Below are 8,243 nucleotides of genomic sequence, written 5' to 3'. Positions count from 1 at the left end.
TTAAAATTTCTGAGTCTTCATTTTGGCAAAATAGATAATTTATGGTAATCTGGAATTCTATTACATAATATCAAGTGTTTTAAACCTCAAACATTTAACAGCCTTCTCAAAATCAAACTTCAGTTTCAAATTTGTCTTTCCTGGCACCTGGCTTTTTTAATACTTCAGAAGGCCCTGTGAAGTGTCCAGACAAGAGAGGTAAACAGGATTATTTGACATGTTTAGGGGCATGGGATTGTCAAAATAATGTTCAGTCTTCTTTAGCTTATATATTGATGAATGCTAATATATGTTCCAAAATTGTATGGGATTTCTAAAATTCTAATTTCTGAGTGTATGCTATCACAATTAAGGTTGCTATGTTAAGTTATTGTAAACCACAGAGAAAACCAAAGTTCCTTGTCAATTGTGTTTCTAACCATAACTACCCTAAACGTTTTGCTATTCACAGACAATTGTCTTGTTTTAATCCCTGTCAAAGATGGTTTAAAATGAGCTATAGAATTTTAACAGGTGCTCTCAAATACATGCTTCTGATAATTCTCTGTACTTTAGAGATTGTGCATTGGAATGAAGGAAAATGTACAGGACTCATGAAGAGCTGAAATGCTCATGAATATCAAGCAAAACAAGAATGAACTAAATAGACTGAACTCAGAAAGCTGAGGCAACCTTTTTGACTTTTGCTTGGAATATTGCTGATCCTTGTTTGGTTTTTCAGAGCCAAGGAAACATATTTTGAACTATTTACAGCCTGTAATAATTGAATAAGGTATACTATGAACAAAATTTAAAGCATGTTTGTTTCTCTCTGCCTGGTTCCTCTAGAATTTGGAAACTGTGAGTAATTTTAACTTATCGCAATATAGTCATTTGCATCAGTGCAATAAGAATCCATTTTTCTTTTGCAACAGGACACAGTTGGAGAAACTGGTTATTTTACCAAGGCGTTGACTGGAAGGGTATGTTTCCCTTTAAGGAGTCACTTTTGACTTGCAGAGCCAGTAAAAGCCCAGTGGGGAAACTGTCCTCATACCTTTGTCTATACAGTCCCTGTACACGGTTCCTGATCTGTGGTCAGTAAAGAACGTCACTTTCTAACACATCTAGGAGCTCCAAGTTTATTATGGAACCTTAAGAGGAAAGGATCGCTCAACTCACAGGTATCTGAGGATTAACCCATGGCTGAGCTCAGCTGTAAAAGCTCTTATCTGAGATTCCTTGGGGAAAAAAGTTCCATCAAAGCCAATCCAAAAAACTTATGTAAAAATAATTATACTTGCTGCACTTTATGCAAATAATCAGGCCAAGTGTAAAACTAAAGTCTACTTTGCAAACCACTCAGTCCTGTGATGATTTTTCAACAAACATGAGGACTGGAAAGAGAGAGATCTTGTTTCAGAAAGTGTATTTGTTATTAAATTCTAAACTCACTAGTTGTTTTTACATTTTTGCCTACATTTTAGACTAATCCTGCTTGTTCCTGTGAACCAACCAGCAATCTCCAGCTGCAGCTTAGAAAGAACAAGAGGGATGGGTAATGTAAAAATCAGGACCAATATCCTAGTTCTGAGCAATTATCCTGCAAATCCAGCCAGGTGATGGGATTAAATAGGATGCCCATCACACGAAAGTTTTTTTTTGCGGAAGGTAAGACCAAGAAAGCTAACCAAAGCCAAGCACTATGCACCTAAATCATAGCAAGCATAACTATAGCTACCAGTTATCTGGGTGTGTCACAAGACATCCTTTCCCTTCCCTTGTTGAAGGAGGACTCAGTTCTACAGTTTTAACTTAGTATTAGGCTTATGATAAGGAGTTCATGCAACTCCCCTGAGACACCTTTTTGTCCAGGACTCAATTCCAAGCTTTGAGTCAAAGCACTAAGCAAGAAAACTGGATCTGAGGGATCCAGGGGAAGATGATAATGGAAGTTAAAAGGCACAGCTCAGGTGTGCGTGATTGGTTCCTACCAATTAAGCCAACCCCAAGCTTCCTGTTTCATAGATAAAGGCCACGTTAATATCCATGGCATAAATGAGGTCTAGGGAACTCCAAGGATATAGACAGTCATGGGGAGAGAGGCATAGGTGAGAGCAGATAATTCCTATTCTCTAGGCCCTCCCTGCTTCATGAGTGCAAGCCATTTTGGCACTCATGGTGGCACCTGCCAAGGTCACCAGGACTCGGAGATGCAAGGATGGAAGAGGGAAAGAGGACGCTCTTCCCTCTCTCCCTCATGTGCCCTGGTATCTGCTAGGAAGAGAAGGGAACCAGGGACGCCTGCTTATCTCTTACTAGATGCATAGCCATTCATCTTCAGTCTGTACCCCTTTCGAATGCATCCTAAACCCTTGGGACTCCTTTTAAAAATGCTTGCTTTTTCCTTTCATTTCCTCAGTTCTCGCTTCACTGATAGGTAATTGTGTCTCTGTACTATAGGATATTCCCCTCAGATGCATCCTCTAAACTGGAAAGAGTTAATTTCCCAAACCTTAAACTGCTTGGCTTAGGACTGGGCTCCAGGCAAGGGAACCCAGAAGCCCAATATGCTGGGAAAAGGGTAAATCTTTTTGTTTTGTTTTGTTTTGTTTTTAACCAGTCGAGCTTTTGGCCTCTTTCTCTCTGTGCAAACTGGTAAAGGACCTCGGAATTTTTGAGCTGTCCTTAACCCTACCCTTGTTTCATTTTGATACATGTTTTCCAATAGCCAGGTTTGTCTGTTCTTGCCTTCAGGCCATCAGATTCCAAACAGTCATGCAACCAGAGCCTCTGATGATGGCCCCTTCTTCTGGATAGGCTTCAGAGGGAGCTCTCACTGCTGTTTCGTCAAAACGGTGCCCCTGTCAGCAGGAAGCAGTTAAGATCTGTCTTTGTCCTTATCCTTAATCTAACGGCAGTTACATGTACTTCTTCAGAGGAAGGAATGAGACAACCAGGTGGGAGGGGGTCCCTGGAGAAACTCTAACCCGCCTGTCCACTGTGATGGTGCCTTGGGAAGCTCATGCCCTTCGCAGCAAGGAGGAGCCGGGCTCCTCTTTTTTCTAGGTGGAACCTGGGATTTGAGTGACTGGCAGGAAGCGCTCTAGCTGAGGGACTCTGGCCTTGCAAGAGTCCTTGTTTTCCCTTTTATTATCCTTTTCAGCCAATAAAACCCTGCTTTCCACACCCTTTAAACAATCTGTGAGCCTACATTTTTGTGATCATGGGACGGACAAGAACTCCTTCTTAGCTGAACTAAAGGAAAAGTCCTGCAACAATCTGATCATAAGTTAGAAATAAACCACTGTTGTACAACATTTAGATTTTTGAATTTTTACTGACACACAGTTTATTTTATCCAGAATGATACAATGCTAGCTAGAGAAGTGTTTTATTCAGACTCATGGAATATTATCAAAAGAATATTCTATAGAGAATTTTAAGAATTATATTTAATCCCCTTTGAATTCAGTTAACTTACATGTACCAACTACTTTGTGCCCGACTCTGCTAAGATGGTGATTCAGCAGGAAAAAAAAAAAAAATTAAAACTTTTCTCCTCATGGAACTTATATTCTAGTGGAAGAAGGAAAGCAAACCATTACTTAAATTATATTAAGTGTTAGAACTTGATATGTATCATGGAAATAAATAAAGCAAGAAGAGTTAATGGAGAGAGTTCAGCTGTACAGAAGTGTGATGGTTGATTTAGGTGTCAATGTGGCTGGATTAAAGGATATGCAGATAGGATATCCAGGTACAGTATTAATTATTCTCAGTGTTTAAGAGCCCCTGAACCTATTGTCTTCTGCTGCAAGGGAAACCCAAGTGGTTGGCTGTTTGGTAAGAATGATTGGGATGCTCCAGGTGTGTCTGTGAGGGTACATCTGAAGGAGATTGGTGTGTGAATCCGTGGGCTGAGTAGGGAAGATCTGCCTTCAATGATAGGAGACACAATCCAATCAGCTGGGAGGTAGGATGAAACAAAAAGGTAGGGGAAGGGTAAATTTTTGCCCCCTCTCTCCCCGAGCTGCAATGCCCTTCCTCTCTCGCCCTTTGTGAGGTACAAAGATGTGCTTTGGTCAGGCGTAGGCCAAAGTAAACATCCCAGCCAAAGTGACTCAGTGAGTTTGGAGTGCGGGTTCATGATGTTATATAACCTTGTTTGTGTAACCTCTACTTGTTTGTGTAAGCTCATACTTGGCTAGGAGCCACTACTGTTTGTAAAAGGTATAACTCTCATGCTGATACTGTGCACAGGGCTTACACATGTGCCCAGAGAAAGAGAGAAAGCCAGAGTTGTCTGTCTTACAGACACACAGGGTGGAGCCAGGACATGGCTCTCTCTCTTGTGCCTAGGAAGACAGAGTAACACTAATGATCCCTGTAAGGGAGAACCGGTTACCTCGAAGACGGGCAGGTGGGAGGACAGGACTTGGTTTGTGCCTAGAGGGAAAGGGTTAAGCTGCTGACCCTGTCCTTGCAGGCCAGAGAGTGCAGCTGTGGGTGTGGGGGCAGCAGGAGCTACAGAGCCGGCTGCTGGGAGAAGCCAGAGCAGACAGCCAAGATAAAGGCGGACAGTGTGAGAGACTGCTAATGAGAGAGCTGCTGAATAAAACGACATTTCACCTGCCTACATCCCCCTAAGTGTCCTTTCAGCTACTTGCCACCCATCCACCTACTCCCTTCGGACCTCATCATGGGCTGGAACTTTGGCATAGTTGTGATTACCACCCTTGGATGTGAGAACTCCAGCCTTTGGGCTCTGGGACTCACACCAGTGGCCCCCTAGACTCCCAGGCCTTCAGCTTTGGACTGAAAGTTTAATATTGACTTCTTTATTCTAAGGCCTTTGGTGCTGGGCTGAGCCATGTTACCAGCTTTCCTGGTTTTTCTGCTTTGCAGACAGCCTGTCCTGAGACTTTTTCAGCCTCCTTCATCAAGTGAGCCCATTCTCCTAATAGATTATTTTTCATCTTTCTCTATATATAGTCTATTGTTTCTGTCTCTTAGTAAAACCCTGGGTAAAACGGGGGGTTAAACTTTAAAATAAATACTCAGGGAACATGTCAGTGTTAAGATAACATTTTCGCAAAAGCTTAAATAAGGCAAAGGAGCAAGACTGGAGGGTATCTCGGTGATGAGAAGTCTAGGCAGAAAGAACAGCCTGAACAAAGATCCTGAGCTGTGAACATAATCACAGGAAGGAAAACAATGAGGCTGTACCAGAGTGAGTGGGAGCAGTCAAAGCAAGAGATGAGGTCCCAGAGGGGTAATGTTATTTAGATCACATAAGCTTTCTCATTTTGTCTTTTATACTGAGGGAAATTGGCAGTCCCTGGAGTGTTTAAACAAAATTGCAGCAAGATGCAGTCAACATTTGCTGTTGTACTGTCAGAATCCAGTTATCCAGTTGATCTGTTGGAAGGCTTTAGTTCTAGTCCAGGAAAGAAATGATAGTGACTTCAACAGGGTAGTAGCAGAATTCTTTTGGTTGAATTCTGAATATAATTTGAAGATAGAGCCAATTGGATATGATGGCTGATTAAGAAAAGAATGTGATTCAAAGGAAGGTGTTAAGAATGACTCAAATCATTGTCTGAGTGACTGGAAAATGGAGCTGCTATTAACTCAGAAAAATCTAGAGGAGTTAATGATTTTGGGGGAAGCATGACAATCAGGAATCAATTACATTAATGGGCATATTAACTTTGAGTTGTCAATTAGATATCCAAGTAAATTTTATGTATGATCTACAGTTGATGGGAATTGACCAGGCTGCAGATAAAAATTTAGGAATCATATAGGTTGCTTTTGAAGCCATAAGGTAGGGCAGTGCATTTCCAAGGAAATGAGAGTTGAGGTCTGATTTTATACTGACTTGTATTATAATTTTTGCTAAGTGAGTGAGGAAGATTAGGATTATAATCAGTTTTAGAAGTCCTAGTTAGGATAGAAATGTTTACTAGACTCAGAGGTACAGATATGTTGCTTGTCAGAGCCATTATCTGTAATGCATGATATATTCAAAGCGAAGCAAAATATATGCAGTATGTCTTCTTTTTTCTTATCAAGATTATGTTATCTCAGTATTTTATAGGTAAGTCAATAGATGTGGTCAGTTACCTGAGTTATATTCCTTAATTCCCTGAGAGAATAAAAACATTTAAAAAATTATATGCAGCATTGTTTATTAAAAATAAATGTATGATAAACATAAGTAAAAATGAGAAATGTTACTAACTCATTTGAAATGAGAAAAGGATTACCACTATATTTAAATACTTTGTGAATTATATTACACTAGTTCTGGATTAAATGTTTATTGTGATGATAATGTTAAATTCTAAAAGCAATTTAGACAAGAAATGAGAAAACACTAACAACAATAGAAAAGTAGAAGAAATTATCAAACACTATACTCTACATTGTGGTTTTTATAGGAGAGATTTATGAAATTTTAGTTCTATTTGGTTTCTATAGGGGGAATTCAGAATATCCTCAAGTAACAGATAATCTATACAAAATACAGAAGAAATGTGTATGTATATAGATTTTGGTATATATAATTTATATATACATAATTTGAAGGTAGAGCCAATTGGATATGATGACTGATTAGGAAGAATACATATATGTGAATATATATATGAATATATCTATGAATATGTATATGAATATATATATATATTCTTTTCCAAATCTATAAAAATACATCTCTCTTCCTTCCAAAAATAAAAGCAAACACAAAAATATCAAGGTAAAGACAGAAATAAACAGATATGATAGCTGGCATAGCAACTGTTAGATGTTCCACTGAACATCAATAATTTCACAAATACCCAATATCAGATGAGGTCACTCTATAATGCTGAGGAAAACAAATAAACAATCAAACAACATTTATCTGTAATCACTTCTGAGTACAAACAAAAAACACTGTCCAAGGAACAAAAAAAGGCCAAATAGCCTCATTTCCAGGCTTCCATGAGTGCCTACTGCTTTTTAACAAATCAGTTTTAGTCTTGCTCTTTTGTTTTCATCCTTCTAGAAAACAGTGATTAATACACTGACTCAGATTCCCTTAAGATTTCGCTCAGCTTGACTACAGTTTAGACAGACTTCTTTCTCACTATAGGTCCCTGAGCTCACTTTTCTCAGAGCACTTCTTCAGAAAATTTGCTATTTTGTATTCTTTTTCTGCACCATTGAGATGTAAATTTTCTCTTAGTCTCTTACCAGTGCTCTGACCCTGAAGTGTCTTTCTTAAGGATATGAGAGCAATTAAGAAAGATAGCACCTCTATCTTCCTGTCCCTGTTGGAGAGTAAAAGCCTAATTTCACTAATTAGCAAACACTGGTGGCCTAATCACCTTGACCAATTTCCTGCCTAATGTCCTCCAGTACTTTTAGATAGATCACCTCAGCATTAAAAATATCCTTCCATCTTTTGTTTCAGTGGAATGGAGTTCTCGCCCTGTCTTCTAATGCAATAGTATTAACTGAAATTGCAACGGTTTCTGATAAAGTCTTTCTTGCTTGTTTAACTATGACAGATGTAAATTTTTATTTTCTGGACAATATTTAATAGGACAATTACCTCTGCTTCTTACCTGCACTCAATCCTGAAATACCTGGTTCCTTGGATCATCCCAAAATCTTCTAATGCAACCCCAAATCCTACAAAAAGCACTTGCTAATATCCTCTTCGTAAAATGCCAGCTTTGTTAGACCACTGATTTGTTTCTGCTAAACTTGGCTGCTGAGCTGTTGGACAAATGTCACCTATAAATACAGGGGAGTGAATTCTAATTTAATCAAGAAAATAAGAATCCAAAGTCATTTAAAAAATTTCAAACAGATCACAACTAAATGTAGTTTGTGGAGGAATTATATAATAGTTCTTGATGGAACTGTTAAAATGCAATATAAACACAAACATATTCTACAATTTTTCAGATTTCATTAAATTACCAGATAAATATAAAACTAAACGATACTTATGCATACACATTCACAGCATCATTAGAAAATAAGGAAAAACTATTCTGTAATACTGCGAAGTGTTTTAAATCATTCTCTTACAAGGGTATGCCTTTTAAGCTGAGACTTGAAAGGCAAGTATCAAATACACGCAATAAAAAATGATAAAGGGGATATCACACCGACCCCACAGAAATACAAACTACCATCAGAGAATACTATAAACACCTCTACGCAAATCAACTAGAAAATCTAGAAGAAATGGATAATTTCCTGGA

The sequence above is a fragment of the Colobus angolensis genome, unplaced genomic scaffold (genome assembly GCF_000951035.1).
Source record: "Colobus angolensis palliatus isolate OR3802 unplaced genomic scaffold, Cang.pa_1.0 Scaffold218, whole genome shotgun sequence".
Lineage (NCBI taxonomy): Eukaryota > Metazoa > Chordata > Mammalia > Primates > Cercopithecidae > Colobus > Colobus angolensis.
This window is presented reverse-complemented; position numbering follows the sequence as displayed.